The following is a 13,907-nucleotide window of genomic DNA, read 5'->3' on the forward strand; positions in this document are numbered from 1 at the left end:
ATTTAACCCGACTTGTTACTAACCTGACCTGAATTCAACTCGACCCGTTCCTAACCCGACTCGAATTAACCCAACATGTAACAAACTCGACCCGAAATCAACCCGACTTGTTATTGACCTGACCCAAATTAACCCGACTTGTTATTGACCCGACCCGAATTTTACCAGGCCTGTTACTTACCCGACCCAAAAATTCTACCCGATCTGTTACTAACTCAACTCGAAAGTAACACGACTTGTTATTGACCCGACCTAAATTCAACCCAAATTATTCCTAACCCGATTTCAAATCACCTTAAATGCAATTTAGACCACCTTATTATTGTTGATCAAAGCATTATTATTCCTAACCCGAGTTGACCTGACCCACTCTTAACCGACCAAAACCCGACCTGTTTATCCGAATTGACAGCTCTATCAAATACTAAAATCATATAACGACAATTTGACTAAATTAATGATCAAAATATGTTTAGTTATAATAAGCAACCAAACGAGATTAACTAATTTATCACTTCAGCAGATCGGTAGATATGAAATCATGAATTCGTTTGTAAGTGAACCATGACATTAAATCAATAAATTAATCTTAGTACAACTTAGCAAAGCACAAGTGCACAACCAATATAATACTCGTAGTTTGATACAAATTTCATAATTTCATTTGACATGAATCATGTAAAATTGATACTGAACTAAACTAAAAGTCATGTATGGCTGGCATTGGTACTTGACATGTATTCTTTTGTAGAATTTCATTGGTACTAAACTAAGGGCTTGAGTGATATTAGTACCAAAAGCTGCCGTCCTAGTGTGCAATGGTATTAGTGGGATAGCTTTGCTTTTTAATTGGTGGGATAGCTTTGCTTTCATAGATGCATTTCATAGAGTGTGGGAAGGCTCATTGGGAGTCATGGTATTGTAAAAGAATATTAGCATTTTTAGCAAATTTAAATCCTTTATTTTTTTTTTTTTTTTTTGAAAAATAGCAAAAGTTAAATCTTTATCCTTATCATGGTACGATGTAACTTTGCACTTTGTGGGTTAATTTGCGTTTATAAAAGTAGACATGGGAAGGGAAAACATTGCACTTTGTGGGTTATTTTGTACCGAGTAATATTTTACTAATTTCATATACTCAGTCGTCGGTATTCAACATATAAGACTAAGGCAACAAACAAAATATACATGAGATTAACAAGGAAGTTAAACTACTCAAAGAGCTTGCACCCATTGTATTACATAGATTACAAAGCTTTTAAGCAAGGTATTAACCCAATGCAAGCTCAACCTAGAAGCAACCAAACACAATTGACTGAAAATAAACTCCTAAGATAGAATGATCTAACACTCAAATTATTCTAATCAAACTGTGTAAAGTTGTAACATCTAAATTCTAATTCATATTAAGTTAGAATTAATTGTTAACTATGTTATCAGAGGTTACAATTAGGAAGCCACTAAGGGTAGATAAGAAAGTAAAGAAGCAACTAGCTAGTAAAAACCTTGTTGCCAACCAATAAACAGTACAACTCGAACCAGGAATGTCGTACTTGCTGCAAACATCTGCAACATAAGCATAGAACACATATCTTCCTGCTGATGCACCTGCTGCTGCTAACGACAAATGACATGTCACCTGTACGTACCAAAGTTGCTGTATTGTTAGTCATTCAATCTTAATTAAGGTATTTTTTTTTTTGGTGTTTAGAGAGCCACAAGGGCGGGGTGAGAATCGATCCCAGGTCCTCATAGGATCGGGAGGGAAGCTCTAACCACTTGAGCTATCCCTCACTCTCAATTAAGGTATCTTAATCGTATACAAATTAAAGGTCAGTAAATACCACATCGATGATGAAGATTTTCATCAGAAGTCTAGGACTCAATCGCAAATCAAACTTCTTGATCAGTGTGAAAATGTCCACGCATGCAGCTACCAGGCTAATTGTCTGTTGCAGGCATACTAGCCCGATAATCATTTTTATAGCACTAAACACAAAATTAGAAACAAAAAAAAAAAAAAAAAAAAAAATAACAATTACAAAACCAATTAATCGAATTCATGAATGGAACAAATTAAGCTAGCAATATTATTATTACCTGATGTTTGCTTTACTGAATAGTGAAATTTGCGTAGATGGGGACGTAGCTATAAGAGTAACGGCAGTAAGTACACAAAGAAAATGTGCTAGCCTGAGTATCAGGCTAACTATCGTCCCTGGACGGCCTATGATATCATTCATCGATCCTATCATGATTCACGAGTAAATATATATGGGAGGATCGTAAGTTAAAACATTATTCAAAGATTACACGTACGTATAAGAAATAAACAATGAACTAATAATGAAGTGACGAAAAAAGAAATTATATTTGTGATGAAAATCTAAATTTCATAACAGCAAAGAGAATAATAATGATTGACTTAATTTGTTTTTCCTAAGCGTTGAATTGACTAAAATTGTTTTCTTTGTCCTATCCATGAAAAAGCAAAGCGTTAGTTGCTCCCCTGTACAAGTATAACATCTATGCATTACTCACATAACAACATACTACTCGTAATACTCAATATAATGCACAATTCACAAATAGGATCATTTTCTCCAAGAGAATATAGCTTAATAGTATCATGAATTTCAAAATAATTAAAACATGTAATTTTCCTAAGATTTTCCAAAAAAAAAAAACATGTAAAATAGGATCATTTACTCCAACAATTAACTGCGAAATTAGTGAATTACGAACCTGAATTTCGATTTTCCCCAATTCTCTAACACCCCGACACCGGCGACCGGACCTCTAACTGTTTCTCTTTCTTTTATCTCTGTTCTGCTTCATCTTCTCCTTTTATTTCTCTTTCTTCGAATCTCCTTTTTTTTTTTTTTTTTTTTTTTTTGGTTCACTTACAATAGAAGTGTATATGCAATTATGCACTCCATTGAGTCCAGTAGGTGTAGAAGTCACTTCCGCTTTTTTTTTTTCGCTTTAAGTGGTACTAGTAGTACACAATTTTATTTTATTTTATTATTTTTTTTAATGGTAACTTTTAAAAAAAAAACTTTATTACATTTATGGTACATGGATACGACAAAAAAATTTATACGGTTTTTTGAAATTTTAATTTTGCCATCTCTCATCCCGTTTCGTGCAACATATAGTATAACCTTTAAAGTACTATGTACTACGTATATTGTATATTACTCCCTCCGTTTTTAAATACTTGATTCGTTTCTCCAAAGTAATAAATACTTCGTATGTGGTAGTGGGGTGGGTGGAAGAATAAAAAATAGTAAAAAGCAAAAGTAGTGGAGAGAATGGGAGGAGAGATAATATGAAATTAATAAAATATGACTTATGTTATGTCAAGTAGGTGAGAAAAATAAATTAAATATTATTAAAGTTTTCCAAATAAGGAAATAAGTAAGTATTTAAAAACGGCCGAAAAAGAAAAGTGGAGCAAGTATTTAAAAACAAGAGTATAATTTATATTATATAATTATAATGGAGTAGGACCGTAGGAGTGAACGGTAGCATTGGTACTCCGTAATAAAAATTGCGACTAGTTTGAATCCAACAAACCAAGCACCGAAATTCTAATCTTGAGATCAGAAAAGACCATTGTAATACATACTTAAATCAATTCATAATAAGAATTATACCTACATCCCATCATAATTTTTTGAGTTTAAGGTTGAACCATACTATTGTAATACGAGTATACGGAGTATAATTATGGGATTTGATTGAAACCCTAGATTTAAGAACAACAATTGAAAATAAGTAAAACAATCGAAATAAGGATGCAAACGCCAATAAACCATAGAAGACATATCTCATCACGAATTATAACTCAAATAATTAAATCAATAAGATAAAAGTATATATTATTGTATAATACTCCATAATATTTTATTTAAAAAAAAAAAAAACTCCGTAATATTTCAAAGTTGCAAGTAATTTGGAGCGAAGGTAGTATTATTTATCAATTACGGAGTATCATATATCAAGGATAAATAAAAAAAATTAGTTTTGACAACGTTTGGTGTCCCAATCTTTCTGGCAGTCTGATTTGTTTTTATAACATGCCTCATCCAAACAACACCAGCATGTATCAGCACCACATTGTTTTTTTGTGCAGCCAATTACTTCACCCTCAGGAACTACTTTTGCTTTCCTGCTCATCATCAACTTCATTAATCCAACTTCATCTCCAGCGTTATTCAACTTAGTTTCATCACCTATACATTTACAAATTATGGGAAAACAAATTATGAGAAAATTATAGTATGTAGTAAAAACCAAGTCTATATTATTGTTTATTGAATTAAATCGAATTATTATATATAGCTAATTAATTAGAATAATTATAATTGCTATAAACCTAGATATTCAAACAACACGAAAATATAATAATTAAATAAAAGTGGGACTTACAATTTGCAATAATCAAAAGAGAGAAAACGATGACAACTGAAAAAATAAAAGTGCTTGATGCCATTATTGTTTTTGTTGTTGAATTGATTGAATAGAGAGTAAATGATAGTATTAATGAGTACATCTTGCATATATTCAACTCGAATTATTTATAGGTGCATTTTGTTTGTAATTATGGAACGTTAAGATTTTCTTAGCTCGCAAAATAATAATATATCTTATTTGATCTGATCTCCTCTATATAATTGATATGATATGATTTTATAATCTTTGTGATTTCAATTGCTTGTCAAAATAATGTTTGTCATTGCAAATTAAGGAATTGAATCAATTATATAAATTGGCTGTTAATTTTAATTTTAGAAGATATTTGAAAGGATTGTTAATATATTATTTATTTCCACTATGCATCTTAAAGATACTATTATGGCCTGGCAATATTATTTCCTAGTATTATTATTATGCATGCCATAATAATGTAGGATTATCAAGATTCTATTTTTAACAAATACTGGTATATATTGTTGATTTTCTTTGTACATCTTATAGATACTGCTTACAGTATTTCCAAAGAATCTAATATATATATATATAAAGGGGAGTTTTTTCCCGAGTTTTTAGAGACCCACGTAGGATTTAATTTTTTAAGCGCGCCATGTAAGATTTTAAATTTTAGTTGTATCCAATCAAGTAAGAGATTTTTATTTTATTTTAAAATTGAATAATTCAAATGCCACGTAAGCAAAATTAACGAATGAAATTTTTAAGTTTAAACTAATTAGATATAAAATATTATCTTTTGATATTAGGAATATTATCTAAATATGTAATAAATTTTAACACATAAATTTAAAAAATGTTTTAAATAATTCAAACATACCGTGCATCGCACGGGCTCCATCTAGTATTATATAAAAATGTAAGAATATTATGTATATTTCTTACCTCGTAAAAATGGTTTTTTTTTTTTTTTTTTTTTTTTTTTTTTTTTTAACCATATGTTGCTCCATGCTAATTTAACTAAGCTAAAAAAAAAAACTAGGCTCCAAAACACAAGCCTCAAAGAGCAAGTGTTGCTCATCATAGCTTTGTTATTGTAATTTGCAAAGGTCTTAATTAATAGGCCTCGTTATTATTGTTTTTCCTTAAACAACTTTTCAATATATGCAATTGAATCCTTCGTAAAAAAAAATTGACTTTTGTGAATTAATATTAACATTAACATGTTATTAAATCACAAATGTGGGCCTTGATCAAGGTCAATACTCGATATTCTTTAGAGAACTAATAAGATCAAATCGGTAGACTCTTATTACTTTTGATAGGCTACTAGTACATTGATATATACATGCACCTTAATAAAAACTTTAATTTTAATCCGTAGAACATTTATATTATATACTTGCGTAGAAATAAATTCGCTGAATTACATAAATGCGGAGTACAATAATGTTACCCACTAACATATATAGCAAGCTAAAGACACATACATATTGTCTAAATTAAAAGCTAAAGACATGAACTAGTATAACCTACTGGAATAAGATAGGTGAATCATAACAGGTCTTCCAAAATGGATGAACACATATCAAACTTGGTGAGCCTATTTCTCCCAAGTTTTACAATGGTGCCTCCTATTTAGCTTAAAAGTGGATAACTCCCCTTTTTTCCTCCTTGACTGAACCCGTATGACAAACCACGCGAATAGTATGAAATGATTCAAAAGGCTATCACAGTAATAGTTATTACTTGGTATTATATATGTCAGAGACATTGATGCAACTCTGGGTACAATAATATTCATTTTATCAACAGCGAGCTTAAGTTTATTCCTCATTCTACAAACACACTTTTCATTTTACATTATCTGGATGCACAGGCTGCGAGCATAAATTGATATCTGGATCTATCGTTTTCCTGCTTTTTGTGCGACAACTGAGAAGATACAAGGTACTAAGTCATTTTCACCTTGTATTCGTGTGATATGCTTAGAAACAGGCCTTTGCTCTGACCAAAGCTCCAAATTAACACTTCATTGATATCAAACTGGTTGACAAGACTAACGCCGAGACATTTATCAACTAGTGCCCATTCTCCTGAAAATTCACAAATTTGAGTGTATCAATTCAAAGAAAACTAAAACAAGATATCAGATAGCTTCATGTGTATATATAAAACAAATCAGATGATCAAACTAGCTTAGCTGCTACCTTTCTACTACTAAAAATGCAATTATTATTGTTTGTTGGTCGCCCTCATAAGACAACTAACTCATCAGATGCTTAGATCCATCAACTGCGGTAAATAATGATACAAATGATTCTGTATGAGTAAATCTAACTAAATTTGAAGCTAGGTTGTGCATGTTCACCTGAAATTGTGAAAGCCCTTCCCCACTTGTTTTATTGACAAAACATGTAAAAGTAAACAAATACACTATAGCATCAAAACCCGTGCAATACAAGTGCATGTTCTGATCATTAGAAATTGTGAGTTGTGAATGAAATAATCCTGGAGTAAACACAAGGACAAACCTTGAAAATCGTCCAGAACCAGCACCAACATTACGGCCTATGATACTGGACTTAATTTGGACAGCAATGGGTTCAGCACCAACATTGTGTCTTCCCTGATTTTACAACAAAAGTGGAAAATTTGGTAAGAATTAGTCTTAATTATCATTGGATCTGTATTTAATTATGATTATTAACAACAACACAACAATATTTGCACAAATTATGTACTACCCTGTTTCTTATTATATGTTCTTATCTCATGAGTTGAAATATTCCACTTCCACATACGAATTCTTCCTTTTTGTAAAATATGAAGAATGTTGTGGGACCAAAAAGAAGAAAAAATAAAATGCATCTACTTTTCACATGATGCTATTAATTATTGATTGGTACACCCGGGTGTACCATGAGCATGGTACACCCGGCCCAAAACGACAACCTTTATTATGTAAAACGCATAGCCCAATCAACAATATAAAAGGCGGAGAGAACATTATGTTAAGTAATAAAGAACATGTTGTTTAAAAAGTACATTATACAATGTGGAAAAGAATGCGTCTATTTAGGAGGTAGTTTTTACTGAATTTTGAAAAGTTACCCCCGTATGGCCCACAGTAATTGTAAAAAAATCTTTTGGTTGATATCATTTCCCTAAAAGTCGTTTCTCTCTCTAAAAATTTTCTCTCTCTATTCAAAATATTCTCTCTGCTTTCTCATCTAAGAACCCTAGTGGAATTTTAAAATTTGATTTTATGGCCGAATTATGTGAAAGGTAAGTAGTAATTGTACTCATCTAATGCTTTTTTTATTCCGTAATTTTGTATTAGTAGCATTGAAATTGATTTTTTTTATTCGTTAATTGTGCTTGGTTTTTGGGTTTTTTTGGAATCAAAGTAGTGAAGCTACTATGAGTCGTGAAGAACCAGGTATTGAAGAACAATTCGTGGTCCGAGAAGAACAACTAGATGATCGACAGAATAGGTTTTTTTTTTTTTTTTTAAACAATTTTAGTTTTTGTGAATATTTTGAACGTTGTTATTGGTGGTGTGTTTATTTTTTTTTAATTGTTTTTATATTTTGTTATTGGATCTGATGTGTTTGTTTTTTATACTTGTGGTTGTTTATCAGTGTAGGACAAGAAGATGATGAGGACGAGCTACCTATTGCTAATTTTTTGCTTAAAAAAAGTAGCAAAAGTGCAGTCGGTGTAGATGACATAGTTCCAATTGTGGACCCGACAGTCTTAATATCCATAAACAATATGGATGATAGTTCCAAGTAAGATAAAATTATTACTTTTTAGACTTTGCATGTTGTTTTGTTCACAGTAATATATTAGAAATGGTGGATTTTGTTGTTGGTAGGGTCATTAAAATACTAATGATCTAAAGCCTTATAGTTAGGCGTAAGTTTACTTTGTGAGATGTTGATGTTCTTTAATTGTTTTTCTTTAATTTTTCTTTGTAATGTGATGATGATTTTTTTTGGGGAAAAGTATATGTTCTTTTATAATATTGTTTTATGTCTTGTTATAATATTCTTTTTAAAAAGAGTACATGTTCTTTGATATTCTTGCTCTGTGTAGTTGTTGATAAGCTTGATTTGGTTAGTTAAACTAATTTAAAAAATATTAAAGAATTGAGTTTAAGTTGAAATGAAAAGTGACGTTTAATCCATGGAGACATGGAGTTATATATTGAGATGAGTGAATTTTTATTGCGGTGATTGATCTTGATATGGATATTGGAATCCATTATCAAGATAGTCCACACCTTGTGTTTTGATCCTGTATTACTTATTTAGCTACTTGTGTGGTGAATTTGTATGCTCATATTCCATAAAATCTGATTTTAGTGTGATTAGTGTTATGATTGAGATAGGTTCAGTATGAATTGATTTTGAGATCACTTTATTAAATTAAAGCTGAAAATAAAAATCAACTAGTAAGCTAAGATTTATATGACCACTATATATCCCTTTTTCATTCAAGATCTCATTTTGTAAGTCTGTCATACAGAGTTGACGAAGTTGTACCCAATGCAATCAAATCCGAAAAGGCATCACAACCTCAAGAACAGGCTCTGCCAAAAAAGAAAATAGATTATCGATTTAAGCAAATAGCTACTAAAAAAAGGTATTAATGTATGAAAAATGTACTTTATTTATTAATTATATGTTCTCAAATATAATTCATATGCACTTTTTTAATTAACATTTGTCAAATCACAAAGTACATATGAATTATATATGATGTTCTTAATGAATATTAAGTATGTTCTTTAAATTATTATACAATGTTCTTTTTGTCAGTAAGAAAGGTGATCCTAAACAAAGAAAAGAAGGTGATGCAGATCCAATGAATCCAGCTACTAGCGAGGCACTCAAAGATGTTGCTCCAAAAGAAAACAAATTGGTGCTAAAGAAGAGGAGGGCACCAATTGAAGTGGCTAGCCTTGAGGTTGTTGAGAAACCTATGGTAGGTGTTACACAATCAGCTTTCCAATCAGGTACGGCATCATCACTAGTTGTTATACCAAAGGAGGTGTTAAAAGTGAAACCTACTTGTAGAAAAAAGAAAGCAAAAATAGATGAGGATGAAGAAGAGGATGAGGAGAACAAATCCAATGTTCATGGTAGAGGTGTTGTGAAGCCTAGGCATACAATACAACCCTTAATGAACTTGGTGGTTGCTTTAGAAAATCAAGTGCATAAGCTGCAAGCAATAAAGAACATGGGGTTTGGTTGATTTTTACACCTTGATCTACCAAAGAATTCACCCGAGTTTGCTACTATGCTGGTAGATAAATTGGAGATTAATGAGATGTGCATAGTTTGTGGTAGAAATCAGGTTTTAAGTATCGAGGCAATTGATGTCCATCTGGTATATGGAGTACCATTAGGAGGAAAAAAAATAGTAGAAGCTAAGCCCGGTGAAAAGGAGTATGATGAATTGGTAAGGCAATTCAAGGGTTATCATGGCGGTCGAGTGCCTACTTTGACGGACTTGGCAATACATCTATGCTTGGAAACAACTCCACTTGATGATGACTGGCGAAGGAGCTTCCTTGTTTTAGTTGTCAATTCATGTATTAAGTCTGTGACAAGCACACAACTTTATCTAAGGTAAAAAATCTAGGTAAACAACAATATTTAAATAATTGCATTGTTCTTTTTTATTATATTATATTATTATATTCTTAATTTTAATGTGTATAAGCTTATTTGGTTTATATAGCTTTTTCTTTTCATGTAATATGAAAATTTCATTATTATAGTATGTTCATTTTGATTACATAATATGTTCTTTTCGTGCATGTTGTATGTTGTTTGTAATTCTATGATTTGTTCATTTATTTTGTGTTAATGATGTTCTTTTTTAATAGATTTTTGAGCACAACGACCGACACCAAGAAGATTCCAGAATATGATTGGTCTTCTTATGCAATAGAGAGTTTGATAGAGTGGACAATCAAGTGGAGGAAAAAACCGAAAACATTCTTTGCTGGGCCATTGCCATTTCTTATGGTAATGCATGACATGTTTTGTCAACTAGTTTAATCACAATATGTGTGTAGTGCTTACATTGTTTGTGCAATTAGTTTTTGTTGTTGATGTCATATTTAATGTTAAAAATGTGATGCATATATGTTATTTCGATCGACTCCAAAAGCATACGTCGTTTATGCCTAGAGAATTCCCATTAGTGAAAGAGTGGAGACAAGACGTCGTCAAGAAACGCATTGTTGAAGAATTAGGGCCTGGGTTTGGGCTTGGCAAAGTGTTGGACAGAATTCCGAGACCAGATGTCGTGGACATCCCAATACCACAGGATCTTATTGGAGTTCAAGACGTCGAGGGAGGTGTTTTGCATGAAGAGCAACAACTACAAAGTGGAGAAGAGGAAGACCAAGCACAACGACAATCTGGAGAAGAGGAAGAACGAGCACAACAACAATCCCAACAACAAGCCCAACAGCAACAACATCCAGGAGATAAACAGCATCAACAACAAGATCAACAGCAACAACCTAAACAGCAAAATGTCCCATCAAATCGTCAAGTATATGTTCCTTTTAATTTAAATCTTTGTTCTTTTTATAGATTGTGAATGGCCCATATCAGAATGCTTGTTTACATTTCAGGAATATAATGAAATGCTCCGAGAGGCAACAGAGAGGATAGCCAATGATTTTCTCAACCTATCCAATCTGTTGAGAGTAGGTGAGAGGTTCCATACAACTCCATTAGTTGAGGAGACCACAATCTACAATGTTACAGCCATGTGGTCTAAGTGTGCCGGTGCAAAATTGCCTTCTGAATTACAACAATTCACACAAAATCAACGTGTGGAAGGAGCTTCAATTTTGAGTCAGGACACTGACTTGTTCGCTTCAGATTGGTTTGGGAATATAATTGACGATGTTGTCAAGACCGTGGTGATGAGTGACGGTGTACAACCCCAAGATGTGAATGGAAAGCAAGAAGAAAACAGGGGCATATGGAAGACACCACAAACTGCTCTAGTGGATGAACCATCATATGATTTACATATACACCTTGATGATGTTGAAAATGTGTCTAGCGATCCAATAATTGATATTGAAAAGACCGAGTAACTAATTATTTCACATTCTTATTTTTATTTAAATTGTTGGGTTTATGTTAGAGCATGTATGTTGTTGTAGTTGATTATATATTGTATTATTATTAAGCTTAAGTTACTCTTTCGCAGAGTGAAAAATAACTTACGTTCCTTTTCAATATAAATGATGTTCTTTTATAGCGGTATATGTTGTTAAAATCAATAATGTTCTTTATATTATGCGTGATGTACTTTTTATTATGTTTTCTTTAGTTGATATCTATGTACTTATTGTGACCTTTGCCAATATATTTTTTCTTTTTGTTTGTTTGTTATTTACATTGTATTTGTGTGCTTTTAGTGTCCAAGGAAGAGAGACTGAAGATCGTGAGGAAAATGAATCAGAAAAAGGAAAAAAGGTAATGGCAGAAAAAGGAAAAGAAAAATATGAGAAGGACTATGGAAAAAGAGGGGAAATTGATGTTCATAATCGGTACATGTTCTTTTATGTTAATTGTCTATTCTGTTTTTCAATGTTTTTATTCTTCATCATTATCTGGTGTGGGTTTTTTTTTTTTTTTAACATTTATTTTATTTAGGCAATCACCAAAAGTTTCAAAAAGATTGAGAAAGTTGGCACATGTATTCAAGTCACCGTATTTGGCTAGATACTCGCATCTACTAGAACAATCGGACGACCTCCAAAATGCTATTTTGGAATATGCATATGATCAACATTTGGATGATGAGTAAGCTTTCCTCTATATCATATTTTCGATCAGCATTTCTTTTAGAATTTATAAGTTATTGAAATTATTTTAATGATTCAGGGAATTATTGTATGATGATGGTCATACAATGATAACAAGAGAGATAATCAAATCACTTGGTCATGATGTGGGCATATTCATTGAAATTGTGGATGCTTGGTCGTTTAACCTTAATTATAAAAATTCTGTATCAAATGAGAAGAGAATTTTCATCCCAAATAGTGCATTTGTAAGTATTGGTTAATTAATTTTTTGATTTATTTTATCCACAGATGTAATGATCAATTTATTTTGTTGTATTTTTTTTTTTAAATTCAATTTTTTATTATGTTTGCTTAGAATTACTTATGCATGAATGATGCTTACAAAGATGATAGTCAAGTTGCCACTCCTATGTTGAAACAACAAAAGTTTGAGGAAGCAATTGATGATTGGTTGGTTTATAATAAGATGAAGTCAGTCAAAGGTTTCCAATTGGTAAGGTTTTTATAAAAATGTATATTATTTTTTTCAACTAGCATGTTCTATGTAATTAGAACGCATGTTCTCTTTAATTAGAATGTATGTTCTTTTCATTTAGTACGCATGTTCTCTTTAATTAGAAGGTATGTTCTTTTCATTTAGAAAGCATGTTCTTTTGATTTAGAACGCATGTTCTTTTTATTTAGGAAGCATGTTCTTTTGATATATATATTTGTTTATAGTACTTTTAAAATATCAAACCATAACTCATATTTTTTAATGATTCAGTTCTTCTTTCCCGTGTACGCGTTTGATCATTATTATGTTTTGGTCGTCAACACTAAATCAAGAACAATCGAGATTATTGATAGTAGTCCAATTCCAGATGGTATGGACATGGCAAAAAAATATAAGGACTTTCCGGAACAAATAGTAAGATATATCCAAAATTTTGCTTAATGACTATTTCTGACACATTTTCAGTAATCTTTAAAAACTGTTGCTTTTTTTTTGACTTTTTTTTTAATTTATTTTTTTTTTTACAGTTGAAGGCGTTTACAATGTACCTTGGACGGAAAAATATTAAACTTCATGAAAAAATGTCATCGTACACTGTGAGGTTGTTTACAATGCCCTGGCAAACTGTGAATAATGAAGTTGATTGTGGCATATATACCATGCGTCACATGGAAACTTATAATGGAAACAAATCATGGGAGTGTGGTTTAGATTACCAAAATGTAGGTTATGTAATTTCAATTTTTACTAGATGCTATTTTAGGACTTTTTGTTTATGTTAATAAATTTTAATTTTTTTTTAATTTTAAATTAACAAAACATTCTCTCTCCATAATTAAAGTTGAAAACCTGGTGCAATTTAAATTGTGGAAGTTACAACAATGGAGATAATCACGCATGAATTGTGGAAGTTTTTTTTTTTTTTTTTTTTTTTTTCATGCTAGCATGAATTGTGGAAGTTTTTATTTTTAAATATTTTTTTTTTTGATGTAAAATCCAACGTGGAAGGCAAAGTGTACCATGCTCATGGTACACCCTGGTGTATTATGTAAATTTCATGATGCTATTTATCTTTTAATCACACTAAATCATTTTACGTAGATTTCTTTTGACACTTAAAAAGTG

At 31.4% G+C, this 13,907-nt stretch overlaps 1 long non-coding RNA gene across 1 annotated transcript; it reads left to right on the forward strand.

The window, feature by feature from the left end:
- Positions 1 to 11,629: 11,629 nt before the first annotated feature.
- Positions 11,630 to 12,851, forward strand: LOC145581231 (uncharacterized). The gene is made up of 3 exons (XR_014099612.1): positions 11,630 to 12,025; positions 12,132 to 12,281; positions 12,363 to 12,851. It is a non-coding gene; the product is annotated as an uncharacterized LOC145581231 (long non-coding RNA).
- The last annotated feature ends 1,056 nt before the right edge of the window (positions 12,852 to 13,907 follow it).

The sequence above is a fragment of the Chenopodium album genome, chromosome 2, assembly GCF_948465745.1.
Source record: "Chenopodium album chromosome 2, dcCheAlbu1.1, whole genome shotgun sequence".
Taxonomy (NCBI): Eukaryota; Viridiplantae; Streptophyta; class Magnoliopsida; order Caryophyllales; family Amaranthaceae; genus Chenopodium; species Chenopodium album.